The sequence below is a fragment of the Mirounga leonina genome, unplaced genomic scaffold (assembly GCF_011800145.1).
Source record: "Mirounga leonina isolate KUSES-001 unplaced genomic scaffold, KU_Mleo_1.0 Mir_126, whole genome shotgun sequence".
Classification (NCBI taxonomy): domain Eukaryota; kingdom Metazoa; phylum Chordata; class Mammalia; order Carnivora; family Phocidae; genus Mirounga; species Mirounga leonina.
Window position 1 is genome coordinate 35,640,978 of NW_023270314.1, and position 18,734 is coordinate 35,659,711.

An 18,734-nucleotide genomic window follows, 5' to 3' on the forward strand; every position below is an offset into this window, starting at 1 on the left:
ATAGAAGGCACTGAAGGCAACAAAGAGCAGTTGCTTCAATGGGTTGGTGGTAGGTGGATGAATAAGAAATTACATCTTTGTGAAAAATTAGAAGCTACAGGTCAAAATTTCATACCATTCCCCAAATGTTCCTCTCATAGACTTTTTTATGAAATGGAAATATTCTCTTGCATCCCCTGCCTGGTTTTCTAAAATAAATTAATATAGTACATGCAGCTAAAATCTTTAGTACTCTTTAGGATTTCTTAGGACTCCTGTCTTTCCCAACCTAACCTGCTTCACTTTACTTGAATGATGGGGATGGGAAGAAAAGTCCAAAAGAACAGCCTTCTAACCAATTCAAAATCAAGATGAATATGCAAAAGAATGGTTTTCTTTTTTTCTGGTTGATATAGAACCAGAACTGCTAATGAAAAGATAGACAGTAGGTGGAAGATGAAAGGTCTTGCAACCTTCTTTCATATGGGTAGGTTTGCTTTCTTTCCCTTAAAAAAGAAAAGTAGGCAAATCACTATTTCTCACTCCAAAACCCCTTAAACTTGAAATTAATGGAAATTAATCTAAAGTCCCTGGACGTCAATGATCTGTCATGCAGTAGATTGTCTACCAGTCTTCTCAAGATTGTACTCGGGAAATGTGGGTGTGAGGAGGATTGTACATGAGAAATTGCTTGCCATTTTTAAGACTGGGGATTTTTTTTTTAATAGCAGTTTTACTCAGTGTAATTTGTTTGTTGGTGAAGTTAAGATTCTGGAAACGACGACACAGCCAGTCTGAAATAACCTTACTGAGGTAAGCCTTTTTTTCTTTCTTTCTTTGGTTTATTCTAATGGTCCCTTTTGTGTTCTCTAAATAGTAATCATCTAACCCTGTCTCTGCACCTGAAGTAAAAGAATTCAGCATTATGTGAGGAAGAATGCTCGCCATGACCCAGTTCTATCCTTCACTGCATAACTTTCCTGAAAGCACTGATTGATTTCAAAGAGACTGCTGCAGAGAGATCATCTGCGATGTGAAGAGAATTAGAATTGGACCCAAAGGTACAAGTGTAACTGGTGCTAAAAATAGCTCACACTTTAGAAAGTTGATTAACACACAAAAAAGAAGTTATTAAAATGTTCAATTAGAATCTCTGCAGCTTGGAGATTCTATTTTTAATCTGTAAGGTATTATGTATGCAAAACACAGAAGGGTGTGAACCTTACCAGGAACAGGAAAACAAAGAGAGGGAACTGCAATACTTCCTTTGAGAAGCCACCACAGAGAGGTTGATGGCAGCAGGAATTATTACTACTGCGAATGTCCCAGTCCAATATGTCCATTCATTATCATGGCAAAAAAAATCTTACAATTCATATTACTTTGAGATCCCAGAAATTCTTTTTTAATATAAATTTTAGAAATCCCATACCCTAGATATAATGGATGCTTACATTCATTCTTTTTATATACTTTCTGACCACATTAAAAATAGAGTATCAATTAATTCTAAATATTAATTGGTAATATAAAAATCCATTAGCTCCTACAATGAGCACAACCATCTATCTGGTTGCTCAAACTAGAAACCTCAAAGTGCCCCTTGATTTCTTCTTCTTTCTTACTCTTCACAGCCAATCACTGGGTCCTGTCAATTTTGCTTCTTAAATAACACTCAAATCGATGCACCTCTCTGAATACCCATGGTTACAGCTCTAGTCCAATCTACCAAAAGCTCTTGCCTAAATTATTACAGAAACCTCTCTACACTTTCCCAAATGCACTGTGTTCTCTTGTATCCATTCTCCATTTTGCAGTTAGAGTAATAGATTGAAACCACAACATCTGGCTATTTATTTCTCTTCTTTAAAGCTTCTAATGATTTCTCCTCAGTGTTGGCTAAAGTCCAGTATCCTCACTGAAGCTTCAAGAAACCTTCACAAACCAACCCCTGCCAACTCTTCACTTCAGGTGGGTGTTGTTTCTCACTTTGCTTTCTCTGCTCTAGTACATGGGGCTTCTCCTGGTTCATCAAACTAACATATACCATCTTTTAACTGAGGGGGTTTGCGTATGCTCTTTCCTCTGCCTGGAATGCTTGTCTCTTTGGCTGGCTAACTTCTCATTTTTAGAATCATTCTCCAAGAGCACCTCTATTATATGTAGAAGACATGCTTTCCTATATGTCTTCATACCCTTCATCATACTATTAATTGTTCATATAATGTCTCCTTTTTTTGCTATATGTATGACAACAGTGACACGATCATTGTATTTCTTGACACCCAGTGTAGTTCATGGCTAATTAAATAATAATTATTTACTAGATGAATGATTGAATGAAGTGCCATTCTATATATAAAATATAGACACTAAAAAAAAGGAGGGTCTTTTTGCCTGAACGAAAACAAAAGGGAGAAAAGATTTCAGAGGCAGTTACATTTGTTGTGGGTCTTGAAAAATAAGTAGGACTTGTCAGGTAGAAAGAGCTGGTGGATTATTCCCAGAACTGGGACTAGCACAAGTGAAAGCACTGAAGTAAGCGAAGCGTTTGGGGCTTGGTGAGTTCTCCGTGACTGGACTAGGTGATGAAGAGGGAAATGATTATAGCTACTTTTGGTAAAGCTAATTCAGGTTCAGGATGTTAAAAGCTTTTATGCTATCCTAAGTAGTTCAATTCTAACAAGGGAGCAAAATGATCATAAGAATTAAAAAAATTACACAGGTGTTAGCATATTACTATTGAGAGCACCTGATACAATGCATGTACCTTTTCTTATTTTCTTTGACTAAAATTGGTGTCAAGTGAATTAATTCGTCTTCAAATATAAAACATTTCTATCATAACAGTTATCTCATATATATTCTATGTTTATTCTAACATTCTTAGAGAAAAATAATTTTCTAAGAAGAGGAAACCTATCATTTTAATTCAATAAATTTGTAACTTTAAGATATCTTTTTCTTTTCTAAAGATATTCCTTTATGCAATGGAATTTCCCCATTGATTCTAGAAGTTGGCAGTGTTTGAAATAAGTAGATATAAATTCCAAATGAGGAAATTCATTAATCCTTTAAATATATCTAGAAAACAATCATATTCCAATATCCTTAAATGGGGGCAAAGTTAATAGGTAGCCATGCAAGAAGAAACAACTCTTTGCTGCCATCTGATGGCAGCCCATTTTGCCACTGGACTGTCTCTTCTGGTTCCACTTCAAACCCTTGCTTAACCAATAAACAGTCTCTTGAGGATCCAAGAGAATTTGTTCCAGCTGGCCTAAGGCCTCTCTGACCTTCATAGTTCTTGAAATGTTCAATGGTTCAATTTCTTCTTTAACAATTAGCAGGTAAAATGTCAGTAAAATTAATTAATATAAGGGATGAAATAGATTCTTTTGAGACAAGGCAGGGCTAACAAGGAATCCTGGAGGAGCTCCTCTTCCTGAATGTTGTCAACCCAGAACTACTTGGAAACTGCCCCAACCAGAGAAGCCTCTCTTGTTCCATCTTCTCAAATGGTTCCTTGGTACAAACAATTGAGGCTTTTGAGCACTGATCAATTCATTCATTTAACAAACGTTGAGATACTTTGGTAAACAATGAAGACATGGAGCTTACATTGTAGTAAGGGTAACTGGGAAAAAAAAAGGAAACAGACAAATTAACAGTTGAAAATTATAATAACAGTTTTGGAGGAAACAAGGGTCCAATGGAATATCAGATGAGAACCTGCATTAGGAAAAGTGATCAGGAAGAATTTAACAGTGAAGTTGAGACCTAAAGGAGGGGAATGAGATAGTCATGTAGAAATTTGGAATAAGTACATTCTAGACATAGAGGATAGCGTGTGTAAAAGGCATGAGATAAGACAGAACTTGGAAAATTCAGTACACAGAGGATGTTAGAGAGGTATGGTGAGGTGGGAAGAATAATGAAAGATAAAGCTAGGCCTGAACAATGCAAAATCTTTAGGCCACTGAAAGGACTTTGGGTTTTGTTCTGAATTCAATGAAACAAACATAACATAAAGATGTTATTTTAATCCATGATAACTGAAAATACCATCAAGGGAGGAGGATATATAGTGAAAGAGGATAAGACAAACCAGGACTATAGGAATCACATCATGTTATATGTCCTTCACACTTGTTTTCTTTCTCTCAGACCACTAACTGTGATTGTATAGTACCCAACCCATTTTTTTAAAGTCTCTAGCTCTGTAAAAAACTGTAATCTTTATCCCATCTTCTAGGTCTGACCTCCAGCCTGCTTCTGTCTAAGGACTGATCAGTAGCCATTGCAGGTGAATTAGATTTTCCATCTGTGGACCCCAGTTCCTGGTTACTTTTGCAGTCAGAGTCTTAAAGCTGGATAACTGTCCATTCTGGCCTTTGGCCAGGACCAGCAGAACTTAAGTTTACTCCAGTAGATTGGGTGACCTGAAGATGTCCATGAAGGAAGGATATGATGAAAAATCTTCATGAAAAATAAAGTTTCTCAGTTTCTCATGCAGGTATTTCTATTCTTAGAAATCTGTTCTTTTTGGAAAGTAGAAATTTACTAGTGAATAGAAAATACCCACATGGAATTAGTGATTTCTGATCTTTATTTTATTGCTTTAGTTCATGCCATTTTACTATGTTGGTATATACACATATATCTTCTCCAAAAATTAATATATCACTTACTCTCAAAGCACATGCAATTTTTACATCTTAACACTTGAATGAATTTAAAAAGGGATAGAAAGAAAGTTCTTTGTTCTAGAGTCCACATGGAAAATATTTTTTTTTGTATACAAATTGCCACAGAAAATGACTTCTCAAATTCATATTCTAAGTTTCTAAAACATTCATTTGATACTTTCAACCGAAGAATTGCTATTGGAAATTGTAAAGAAGTTGTTTTACTATTGGACTCCCAACAACAATAAAGATGAGAGGGTCAGATTTAAATATCCATTGAGTTTACTGTCCACAAAAATTCTAATAGATCATTTTTTTTAATTTTTTAGAAAGATTTTATTTATTTATTTGACAGAGACAGCGAGAGAGGGAACACAAGCCATGAGGAGAGGGAGAGGGAAAAGCAGGCTTCCTGCTGAGCAGGGAGCCTGATGCAGGCTCCATCCCAGGACCCTGGGATCATGACCTGAGCCAAAGGCAGATGCTTAACAACTGAGCCACCCAGGCGCCCTAGACCATGATTTTAAACAAAAGAACAATTCCCTTCTGGATGCCTTTCTTCCTTAGCTGGGTGGTGGCACATCTGGCCTTAGCCTTCTCTCTTTTCTGACTGAGACTTACCATTGGAAATGATTAAGCAATTTTAACCAGATAATAATTTTTCCTTTTAAATCACATTTGCATGCTAGTAAAGTTTCCCTTCTACCCAAATGAATACTGATAAGTTGGCTTAAAACATTGTTTTCAAGTAAGTAAACCAATCTTTGCAATTGAGGAAGAGCTAAAAGTCAGAATGGCTAAAATGGACTAAAATAAAACCCATGGAAGCCTTTCAAGGACTCTTCTTTTCTGGCTTTGGGAAATGTTAGAGTGCAAGTACTGTTTTGTTCAAATTCAAAGCTTGTTTATTATTGCAGGGAAAACAATTCTACAAATAATAAATGCAAATTTAAAAAACCCACTAACATCCTTGACCACAGTATAAGTGAATGGCATAGAAACTGGAATCTGATGTTAGGTCATGGAAAGCAGGTGTGTGTGGCCATGGAACCCACACAGGTTCAAAACCAAGACACACTTCTGCTGGGCTGCACATCCTTGGGCATCTCAATTAATCTCTCTAAGCCTAGGAGTACATCTGTTAAGTGGGGAAAGAAAATTTACATGTGGTTCTTGTGAGTATTAAAGATAATGAATATAAAACACCTGGCATATAAAAGACATTCCATAAATGGTGTTAGACTGACAACTTCCTGGTCAGCATATGTGAGTAAAATGAGCCAAGGATCAATCCAAAGATGTGTCTCTCTACCTTACAAAAGCAGTCTTTTCATGATTGTGTTTTGTGCTGCAACATAAGAAAGATTTACCACCAATTCACTTTAAACCAGTAAGACATGACCCAATTTTCTAAAGCCAGATGGCAAAGCTACTTCCGGTGGGGCAGATGGGCCCATTGACTTTCAGTCCCATGAAAACATCAGGCTTGGAAGATACCCTGGGATCCAGTTAATGCACCAAGAAGATAGAGGAATGCCTTTGAGATTGGCCTGGGTATCAGGGAAGCAAAAAACTATCAGAAAGACATGTGCAGTTTTAGACACTCACACAGTCTTTGGGGCATGAAACAGAGTATTCAGAGGAAGCCAAGTTGCTTTCGCTGGCACTTGGGATATTCAAGAAGCTTCATCAACTAACCCTCTTTGTGTGAGATTGCAGCAATGCCTCTGAGTACCAGATGTGCTTGCCCTGAAAGGAAATGGAAAAACTGGACACCTTCACATTCATTAATTAAGTAATATCAAAGTTAATTTATAAAGGCAGTTATTTGCTGGAAGCACACTGGCAACAAATGTTGAAGAGATATATTACTGCAATGGAGAACATATGAGGAAATATTTGCCTTTGAAACAAACAAAAATTATATTGACAATAATAACAACTCCAAATCCAACACTATGAATAGAAAAATACCTATTTATCATACAGTGTATTTAAATTCCAAAAGATGTTCTTTTGTTTTGTTTTGTTTTGTTTTTGACAGAGAGAGAGAAAGAGAGAAAGAGCACAAGCAGGGGGATCAGCAGAGGGAGAGGGAGAAGCAGACTCCCCACTGAGGAGGGAGCCCGATGCAGGGCTCGATGTGGGGCTCGATCCCAGGGCCCTGGGATCATGACCTAAGCTGAAGGCAGATGCTTAACTGACTGAGCGCCCCAGTCATTCCTAAATTCCAAGAGATGTTTTTAACTTTTTAAGGACCTTGGCTCTAAAATGGAAGACAGATTTGAGTCAATAAAGTAAAGAACTTTCTGATAGATATCTCTAGAAACAGAATTAATTCTGTAAGAAGTGTGAGTTTCCCACCTCTGGAACTCAAATGTGCTTAACACAATATAGTGAGAATTAGAATCAGCTCCCTGTGGATGGCTAAAACATATGAACTTATTGGCAAATTCAACTCTTGATTTTCTCTCTTTATATAAATCATACTTCATAGCGGTATTGTTTTAAAGCATCAACAAAAACCAGAAATTATTTCTACTCTTTTCAGTATAAAAAATAAAATGTGTAGGGATGCGATTAGAATACAGGGCTGAAGTCAGTCATGTTTTTCTGCTACATCATAGCTCTCTGATCTTGTTTATGCACAAACTAACATGTAACCACTAGGTATATATACTGATTTACAAATTAATCTTTTAGGCATACTACAGGGGAGTAATCATTAAAGGTCAGCATACATTGTATCTATGGCGAACAATGCCATCTCCCTACCCAGTACACATTTTCCCCTCACTTCTTATTTACTATCAAATCCCAACTTTATTTAGGGAAGAAATAATTACTCCTCTGTGTTTCTTGGGGAAGTTAGGCAAGACCAGACAATCCCATTCAGGCCAAGGTTATATAAATGGAAGTATATTTTGTTAAAGTTTTGGGAAAAGCTAATTTCCCCCTTTAAAATGCTATTTTACATCTGCATTATGAAAATAATGCAGTGTTACAGAAAATAGAGATGTGGGAAAATAAATACATCTATAGTTCAACTTATAGATAGTCATTGGTGGTTCTTGATATATAATCTGTTAGTGCTTTGTACAAACATGTATAGACTTTTTAAAAATAATTTTATTTTAAAGAGTATAAAGTATACATACTTCTTGGTTATTGCTTTTTTAGTTAATATAGTTGCTGAGGTCTGAATGTTTATGTTCCCCAAAATTCATCTGTTGAAATCTTAACCCCCACTGTGATGGTATTAGGAAATGGGGCCTTTGGGAAAGGATCAGGTCATGAGAGTGGACCCCTTGTGATTGGGATTAGTCCTCTTGTAAAAGAGACCCAAGAAAGCAAGCTTGTCCCTCCGTCCATCTGAGCCATTTATGCTAAAGTAGACTCTCACCAGACACTGAAACTGCAGGCACCTTGATCTTAGACTTACCTAACTCCAATATTTTGAGAAATAAATTTCTATTGTTTATAAACTATCCACTTTACATTATTTTGTTACAGCAAACCAAAGGGACTAAAATAATATTGTAATCACTTTCCTCTGTCATTAACAATTCTTATACAAGGCTAATTAATGACTCTAATATATGCCTTTGTATAGCCATGGACACTCATGATAATGAGGATGAATATCATGTTAAGGATAGGAAAGCAGGAAGCTAAAGGGACCTTAGGGCCTTTCAGTCAGCACACCAACCATGGACTACTGACTTCCAGACTACTTTTTACATGAGAAGAATATAATTTAGGATGTTATCAGGTATCTGTACATGATATTAAGGTCTCTCCTTAAGTTGAACAGAAAATAGGCTGTTGAAACTTACAAGGAGGCATTATTGGTCTTCTAATGATGTTGAAAGTTTGGGGTTCTTTTGTTTACAAGTTGCAAACAACTTGGTAGATGTGATAAAGCAAATAGAATTGATAATGTTATCATATATATATGACATATATGTGATACAATACATTGTACATATGTGTACATATTTTACATATACAATATAGCCACAGAAACCCTCAGTGCTTAATATAGCAATTAATCTTGCTGAAAGACTGTCATACTTCTCAAGGATATTTTCTATACCTTTTAATAAAAATAATCCAGTAGAGGGGCACCTGGGTGGCTCAGGTGTTTGAGTGTCCGATTCTTGGTTTTGGCTCAGATCATGGAATTGAGCCTCATGTTGGCCTCCCTGATCAGCATGGAGTCTGCTTGAGATTCTCTCTCTCTCTCTCTCTCTCTCTCTCTCTCTCTCTCTCTCCCCCTCTGTCCCTCCCCCCACTTGTGCTCTCTCTTTATCTCTAAAATATATAAATAAAAAAATAATAATAATCCAGTAGAGATCATAGATTTCAAAAAAAAATTGGGGCATATATCCTATGATTTTTAGGCCAGAGCAACTTATCAATATCAATAACACAGAACTTTTAAATATGATAATATATTATCAATAAAAAAGTTATATTCAGTTTGATGAGTGTGTTCACAAAGTAAGGAGAGGTACAACCTAGTTTAGAGAAGTATTATTGCAAAGCTTCAACACAACCTTCAAGTTGCCACCAGCATGCAGATTTTTGCTATAACAAGCAGAACCAAAAGGGACAGGAAGGCATTCTAAAGAGATGCCATTAGAATGACTTTAGAGTTATAGTGAACTAAATGGGAAGAAAAAAAAAATAATGCAGGCTTCAATCAAACAGTTAATAGATAAATTGAATAATATTAAGTAGAAACAATGGTTGATGTATGGAAGAACTAGACAAATGGCCACTTGAACATGGTGGACACATATTGGCAAAGTAGTATATCTAAAGCCTAGGAACATAAACCTTCATATCAAAGAACCATAAAAAAAAAAAAAGGTTCATTAACTCCTGTACATAACAGCCCCCATTCATATATCTTTATCTTTATTCTCAGAAGGATAAGCAATTGTATCAATAACTTTAGTCTTCCTGAGACTGAAAAAATGTTCAACCAAGTTGGTTGGCTATCTTTTCAACCTTGTGAGCATTTATATTTAAATTTAGACATGAAGAAATAAATAAAACTTACAATATGAACATTTTAATGTTGAATATCGGAGTAATTTGAACTTTTATTAATTTTAATGACTTTAAGCAGAAAGGCGTAAAGAATTTGATTTATTTTGTAAATGGAATTGAAATCTTTGTAAAACTTGATTTAATGTATTTGTAAACTTAACTTTTTTTAGATCTATAAGAGTTTTTCACTTTTAAAATATTTTTCTTAGGATTTTTAATTTGTCCTACAGAACATTTGAAAATATTAAATATGAATCAAGTATGCAATTTGTAGCATCTTTATTACATGTGGTAAGAGAATAATGACCTTCAAAGATATCTGCATCTTGGGACCTATAAATATATTATCTATCATGGCAAAAGAGACTTTATAAATGTAATAAATTTAATAATCTCAAGTGGGGAAAATTATCATATATTATCTGGATTTGCCCAATGTAATCACAGGGGTTTTTATAGATAAAAGAGGGAGCAGAATCAGAGAAGGGGTTGTGGGCATGAAAGCAGAAGACAGTGATATGGGACCATGAGCCAAAGAATGCAGGCAGTCTCTGGAATCAAGAAAAATCAAAGAAACAAATTTTCCCCTAGAGTCTTGAGCCCTATTTTCTATTATTACTATAACAGTTACTATACTATACTAACAATTACTATACTAACTGACCATACTAACAATTACTATAACCACAAACTTAGTGGTTTAAAGAAACACAAATTTATTATCTTATAGATCTAGAGGTCAGAAGTCCAAAATGGATCTTGCAGGACTAAAGTCAAGATGTTGACAAGGTTGCATCCCTTCTGGAAGCATGAAGGGAGAATCTGTTCCCTGGCTAGTGGTTTCTTACAAGGATAATCCCATCTTTTTCATTTCTCTAGTTTCTAGAGACTGTCAGCATTCCCTTGCTATTGACCTTTCTCCATTTTCATATCCAGAAACACAACATCTTCAAATCTCTCTAACATTCCTGCTTCCTCTTATAGATACTCTTGTGATTACATTGGGCCCATCCAGATAATCCAGAATAATCTCCCCATCTCAAGATTGTTAACTTAATGACCTATGCAGAATTCATTTGCCATGTAAGGTAACACATTCACAGACTTTGAGTATTGAGACATGATATCTTGGGAGGCCATTATTCAACTACCACATTTCCTATCATACACCTCATGCAACCATTAATCTATTTTCTATTTCTATGGATTTGCTTTCTCTGAACATTTCATGTAAGTGGAATCAAACAATATGTGATCTTTGCATTTGGCTACTTTCACTTACATAATGTTTTGAGGGTCATCTCTGTTATAACATCTCCTTTTTTTTTATTGTTGAATAGTATTCCATTGTATGGATCCACCACATTTTGTTTACCCATTCCCTGGTTAATAAATACTTGGGTTGTTTCCATATTTTGACTATCATGAACATGCGCTCTGATCATTTACATAGGAGCCTTCACGTGGACATATGTTTTCATTTTGGTTGGATAAGCGCCTAGAAGTAGAACTGTTGGGTCATATGGTAAATCTATATTTAACTTTTTTAAGAAACTGCCAGGGGCGCCTGGGTAGCTCAGCCATTAGGCGTCTGACTTCAGCTCAGGTCGTGATCCCAGAGTCCTGGGAGCCCTGCATCGAGCTCCCTGCTCGGCGGGAACCCTGCTTCTCCCTCTCCCACTCCCCCTGCTTGTATTCCCTCTCTCGCTGTGTCTCTCTCTGTCAAATAAATAAAATCTTAAAAAAAAAAAAAGAAACTGCCAAAAATGTTTTCTAAAGAGACTGCACCATTTTACATGTCTACCAGCCATGTGTGAGGCTTCCAGGTTCTCTGTATCCTCACCAATACTTGTTATTGCCTTTCTTTATGATGATGATCACCATTGTGGATATGAAGTGCTATCTCATTGTGGTTTTAATTTGCATTTCCCTAATGATTAATTGTGGTAAGCATCTTTCCATGTGCTTACCCATTAATCTTCTCTGGTAAAATACCCATTCAAATCTTTTGATCATTTTTTAATTTGGGTCATTTTTCTTCTTATTGAATTACAAAAATCATTTATGTATTTTGGATATAACTCATTTGCCAAATATATGATTTATAAATATTTATTCCTTTCTGTGTGTTTTCATTTTTAAAATGATATCTCTTAAAGCACAAAGTTTTAAATTTATTGTATTTTTTACTCACTTGTGCTTGGTACCACTCTTAAGAAATTTTGGCCTAATCCAAGATCATGAAGATTTACTTTGATGTTTTCTTCTAAGAGTTTAGAGTTTCAGCTGGTAAAGTTAGGTCTGTGGCCCATTTTGAGTTAATTTTTGTGTAGCATATGATGTAAAGGTCTAAATTCATATTTTGCATATGAAAAATCAGTTTTCTCAGCATTCTTTGGTGAAAAGACGATTTTTTCCCCACTGAATTGCCTTACTACCTATATCTGAACTCAGTGAGTTCATTTACTTAAGTGTTCATTTCTGGACTCTCAATTCTCTTTCATTGATCTATTTGTCTGTCTTTACCACATTGTCTTAATTACTGCAGCTTTGTAATTGTTTTTGAAATTGGGTAGTGTAAGTCTTCCAACTTTGATCTATTTCAGGAATTTTTTGCCGTTCCATATAAATTTTAGAATTGGCTTGTAAATTTTAGCAAAAAGAGTCAGTTGGGATTTTTGCTAAGCTTTACTGTATTTGTAGATCAACTTGGGAGGATTTGCTATCTTCACAATATTGAGTCTTGTGATCCATGAATGTGGAACTATCTCTTAATTTATTTATATATTCTTTAATATATGTCAGTGGTGTTTTGCAGTTTCTTTCAGCAATGTTTTGTAGTTTAAATATGTTTTATTTATAAAAGCAGTGTAAAATGCTCCAGGAAATTTAATTAATTAAATTAGTGAATGAAATTACTTGTTTAAGGAAATTCTGTTCAACTTTTTTAACTGAAATATAATTAATATGCAATGTTATATTATTTATATAATATTTATATAGTTTCAAGTGCACAACATATTGATTCAACAGTTTCATACATTACTCAGTGCTCACCACAATAAGTAGTCACCATACAATGTTAGTACAATATTATTGACTGTATTCCCTATGCTGTATTTTTCATCTGTCTGACTTATTTATTTTATAAATGGAAGTTTGTACTTCTTAATCTCCTTTATCTATGTCACCCATCTTCCTTACCTACCTTCCCTCTGGCAAACACCGGTTTGTTCTCTGTATTTAAGAGTCTGATTCTTTGGTTTGTATTGTGTCTAATTTGTTAATTGAACAATAATTCAAAGAAAATTGAAGGAAATACTCTCATTTTACTAGCTCTATAGATATCATAATGAGATTTGTAAGTAGAACTTCAAGGCATATGGAAAATTCGGTTAATTTATTTTTAACTTTAATAAATAAATGTTGATAAATTCTGATAACTGTAAATAGTCCTTTCTACGAACAAAAGCTCTGCTTACTTGCTTTTTTTTAAATCACTTTGATCCTATTAATCGAAGCATTTACTTCTGAGATGTCCCTTTTGAGGGTTTAACATCTTTTTGTGTGTAATACAATCTGTTAGTATAAAAAATGAGTTTAGGCATATATGTCCACCTAGAAATATTAAGATTGAGACAATACCACAAACAGGGATTATAAGAATAAACAATAAACAGAAAATTACATCCTGAATGACTTGCTGATTCCCCTTCATCACTTGGGCTCCACTTTCTCCTCTAGTTTTCTTCATACTCTATATTCTACTACAGTCTATCAAACTTCTCTCAGTACATCTGGATGTTAAGAGAATTCTCCCCAGGGTACTGCTCTTCTCTCTCAGAAGACTTTTTCTAAAAGCCCTGAGATATTTTCATACTTAAGAAATATGTCCAAAAAGAGAGAAATACATCAACTGTGGAGAGGTTCAGTGACATGCCTGAGGTGGTTAGAAAGCCAGTGGCAACCCTCTCTGTCAGAAATATTCTTTTCACATTAGAGATGTTTTTGGCAAAACTAATTTTATAAACTTAACATCTGTGGGAAATGATATGCTATCTTTGGTATGCTTGGGCTCGGGCAGCTGATGATAAGATATTAAGAACTGGTAATAATAATGTGCTCAAAGGGAAGCAATTATGTAAAATACAATGCAGGCTTATAGACGATGCTAAGCTATTATCTTACCCTTAGAAGTATGAATTTAGTATGAATTTTAAAAAGAGCGGTGTGTACTAAGGGAATATGCAGATATAAAAATCTTTAGTATCAGACTCTAAGAGGAACTGTAATGTACACCAGATGCTTGTACTATTTAAGGCACCTGATCAAATTTATATTCCTTTCGTGATTAAAAGAGTGTTTTGATTGTACCAATTCTCACTGCTGCCACAATTCCTCCAGGAATCCTGGAGGAGAGTTTGAGTGTTAATTTTTTTCCATTTCATCATTTTCTTGCTAGGCCTCCCCTACTACAAAATCCATAAGCACTCCCAAAGCCCCAAATTAAAATGAATCATTTGAATTATTGAACTTCCTCATGTATTCAGTAGTGTTTTTTGTTTTGTTTTGTTTTTGTTTTGGGGGGGCTGGTATGTGCATCTATAGGTAAGTGATAACAAATTATAAGCTTCAAGGGAAAGCTTCATGTTTGTGATGATTTGTTTAGGACACAAAACTGAGACATGAATACCTAATAGTTAGGATAAAGGAATACCTCACAATCTACTTTTAATAAATTTAATAAACTTTAATAAGATTAATAGCTCTAATAAACATACCCACATTTATATCCATATATACTTAATGGATAATCTTTTTAGAAAGACATTTGACAAAATTTGGCCAAACAATTTGCCAACTATAACCTTGACTTTTCCAGATTCTAGGTTGGGAGTTTAATTATGAGTGCAATTTCCAGCAAATATTGATCATTTTAACATAAATCATGGGAGCACAGAAATCAGTTGCATTTCTATACACCAACGAGACATAAAGAGAAATTAAGGAGTCGATTCCATTTACAATTGCACCCAAAACCGTAAGATACCTAGGAATAAACCTAACCAAAGAGGCAAAGAATCTGTACTCAGAAAACTACAGAACACTCATGAATGAAATTGAGAAAGACACAAAGAAATGAAAAAACTTTCCATGCTCATGGAATGGAAGAGCAAATATTGTTAAATTGTATATGCTACCTAGAGCAATCTACACTTTCAATGCAATCCCTATCAAAATACCATCAATTTTGGGGCACCTGGGTGGCTCAGTTGTTAAGCATCTGCCTTCGGCTCAGGTCATGATCCCAGGGGCCTGGGATCGAGCCCCAGATCAGGCTCCCTGCTCAGTACAGAACCTGCTTTTCCCTCTCCCTCTGCCATTCCCTCTGCTTGTGCTCTCTGGCTCTATCTCTTTGTCAAATAAATAAATAAAATCTTCAAAACACCATCAACTTTTTTCACAGAACTGGAACAAACGATCCTAAAAATTGTATGGAATGAGAAAACACCCTGAACAGCCAAAGGAATGTTGAAAAAGAAAACCAAAACTGGTGGCATCACAATTCTGGACTTCAAGCTCTATTATAAAGCTCTATTATAAAGCTGTACTCAAGACAGCATGGTATGGGCACAAAAACAGACACATAGATCAATGGAACAGAATAGAGAGCCCAGAAATGGACCCTCAACTCTATGGTCAATTCATCTTTGACAAAGCAGGAAAGAATGTCCAATGGAAAAAAGACAGTCTCTTCAACAAATGGTGTTGGGAAAATTGGACAGCCACATGCAAAAGAATGAAACTGGACCATTTCCTCACACCATACATAAAAAATAGACTCAAAATGGATGAAAGACTCAAAAAGGATGAAAGGAATCCATCAAAATCCTAGAGGAGGACTCAGGTAGAAACCTCCTTGATCTTGATTCAGCAACTTCTTGCTAGATATGTCTCCAAACGCAAGGGAAACAAAGGCAAAAATGAACTATTGGGACTTCATCAAGATAAAAAGCTTTTGCACAGCAAAGGAAGCAGTGGACAAAACCAAAAGACAACCAACAGAATGGGAGAAGATATTTGCAAATGACATATCAGATAAAGGGCTAGTATCCAAAATCTATAAAGAACTTATCAAACTCAACACCCAAAGAACAAAGAATCCAATCAAGAAATGGGTCAAGACATGAACAGACATTTCTCCAAAGAAGACATCCAAATGGTCAACAGACACATGAAAAGGTGCTCAACATCACTCAGGCATCAGGGAACTACAAACCAAAACCTCAATGAGATACCACTCACACCAGTCAGAATGCTAAAATTAACAAGTCAGGAAATGACAGATATTGGTGAGGATGTGGGAACCCTCCTACACTGTTGGTGGGAATGCAAGCTTGTGCAGCCATTCTGGAAAACAGTATGGAGATTCCTCAAAAAGTTGAAAATAGAGCTACCCTACAACCCAGCAATTGCACTACTGGGTATTTACCTCAAAGATACAAATGTAGTGATCTGAAGGGCCATCTGCACCTCAATGTTTATAGCAGCAATGTCCACAATAGCCAAACTATGGAAAGAGCCCAGATGTCCATTGACAGATGAATGGATAAAGATGTGGTATTAACACACACACACACACACACACACACACACACACACACACACAGAGGAATATTTTGCAGCCATCAAAATTGAAATCTTGCCATTTGCAATGACATGGATGGAACTAGAGGGCATTATGCTAAGTGAAGTAAGTCAATCAGAGAAAGACAATTGTCCTATGATCTCACTGATACGCAGAATTTAAGAAACAAGGCAGAGGATCATAGGGGAAAAGAGAAAAAAAATTAAACAAGACGAAACCAGAGAGGGAGACAAACTACCAGAGACTCTTAATCATAGGAAACAAACTGAGGGTTGCTGGAAGGGAGGGGAGTAGAGGGGTGGGGTAACTGGGTGATGGACATTGGGGAGGGATGTGTTGTAATGAGCACTGATGGTATTATATAAGACTGATGAGTCACAGGCTTGTACCCCTGAAGCAAATAATATATTATATGTTAATTAACTGAATTTAAATTTTTAAAAAAGGTAAAAAAAAAAACCATAAATCATGGGAAGAAAAGGCATAGCATAGGGAATATAGTCAGATATTATAATAGTGTGGTTTGGTGACAGATGGCAGCTACACTTGTGGTGAGAACACATAATGTATAAAGAAGTTGAATCACTATGTTGTACACCTGAAACTAATGTAATATTGTGTGTCAATTATACTGAAATAAAAAATTAATTATCTGAGCAATGACATATCTGTTTTCCTGACTTGGAATATGAGGAGGCAGTGGTATGGGGGCAGGACTATATTAGGGATAGGAGTGGACTCTACTCTCATAGAACAATCATGCCATAATACAATTATTCTTTTATCTTCTTTTTCTCCTACTATCAATGCTAGTGCTTTAGTCATCTTTGAATTCCTACCACACAGCAGAAAATTGACATATAGTAGCCTCTTAACAACTGTAGAATGAACATAAAATGAAATTCTAGTACTTTGACTATTATAAGAAAACTGTTTTTTTGGTAAATCGCTTAATCCTTTTTACCTGTAAATTACCAGGAAATTTGACAAGATTGTTCTTTAAGTTCCCTTTAAGCTGAAAAATTCTGTAACTGCACATTTTTATGTACTTAAATTCTGTGCCCTATGACTGATATTCTTATGATGCTATTGTTATTTTTATTTCATAAGAATTTTAACTTTTTTTTTATCAGATTATGCCATGGATACAGATTAGATCAGCAGTCTAGCTCTGAAACTAATTTGCTTTGTAATATCACACAAGACCATTATATGTCTGTGCCTCAGGAGTGATTGTATGATATGGTTGGTGATGCCTGCCACTTTCTTTAACGTAATAACATTCTGTTGAAAAGCTCTTTGAAGACCGGCAAGGAACACTATTATGGGCAACTGAAAATTAATAGTATAGAAGATCTTCTTAAGCATTTCTCTAAAATATCCATGGTTTTGAAATAAAAAAATGGTTTTGAAATAAAAAGAGGACATAAAAGAAACATACAAACATGCTTTATTCCTTGTTTTAATATGGGCAATTTTAATGAAATTGTTGCTACTAATATACTGTTGGGCTATTCGGGGAAACTCATAATTATATAAATTACACTTAATTCATAATAGAAACTCCCTAATTGAATTTCAAGGTTAAAAAATTCCTGAATTAAGTCAGATAATGCTAGTAAAAATATTCCACAAATTTAGAGAGAAATTTGGCCTACCCAGGCTGCTTCTCTAATGTGGTGACCACCTTGTCCTTAATTGTCTGATCTAGATTAGACATGTATCTTATATGTACTTACCTGTGTGCTGTGCACAAAGACGATCATGTTATCCCTATTTGGCAGTAATCAAAGAAATCAGTAACTGCGTAGAGTCCCGAAACACAGTCACTAATTTGCACAAGAGTCCTGGTTGTTGAAATAGTTATATGTTTAAGAATTACTAGAGCTAATGATCAGTTATAAGCAAGAACAGAGATTGCTTTCCCTAGTATTATGTACTGTACTCTTTTTTTTTTAAGTTACTAATCTAAACAAAAACAAAGATGTAAATAAATACTATGTAGCATGCTGGTTAAGAGAGTAGGCTCTGAAGTCAGACTAAATTTAAATCCTAACTCTGTCAGCTTCCCAGCCAAATGACCTTGAGCAAGCTACTAATATCACTTTTCTTCAGTTTCTCCATCTGTAAAATGGAAGTGATAATCGTATCCTACGTCATGGAGTTGTTGTGAGGATTAGATAAGCTTTTATGTATAAAATATCCTTAGAACAGTGCTAGGCTCAGAGCAAGTGTTCCACAAATAAAAGTTGTTATTGTTGGCATTATTTTTGGTTTAAGTCCTTAACAAGAGATTGCTATGGACTGAATGTTTGTGGCCTCCCCACTCTCCACAAAATTTATATATTGAAGCTCTAACC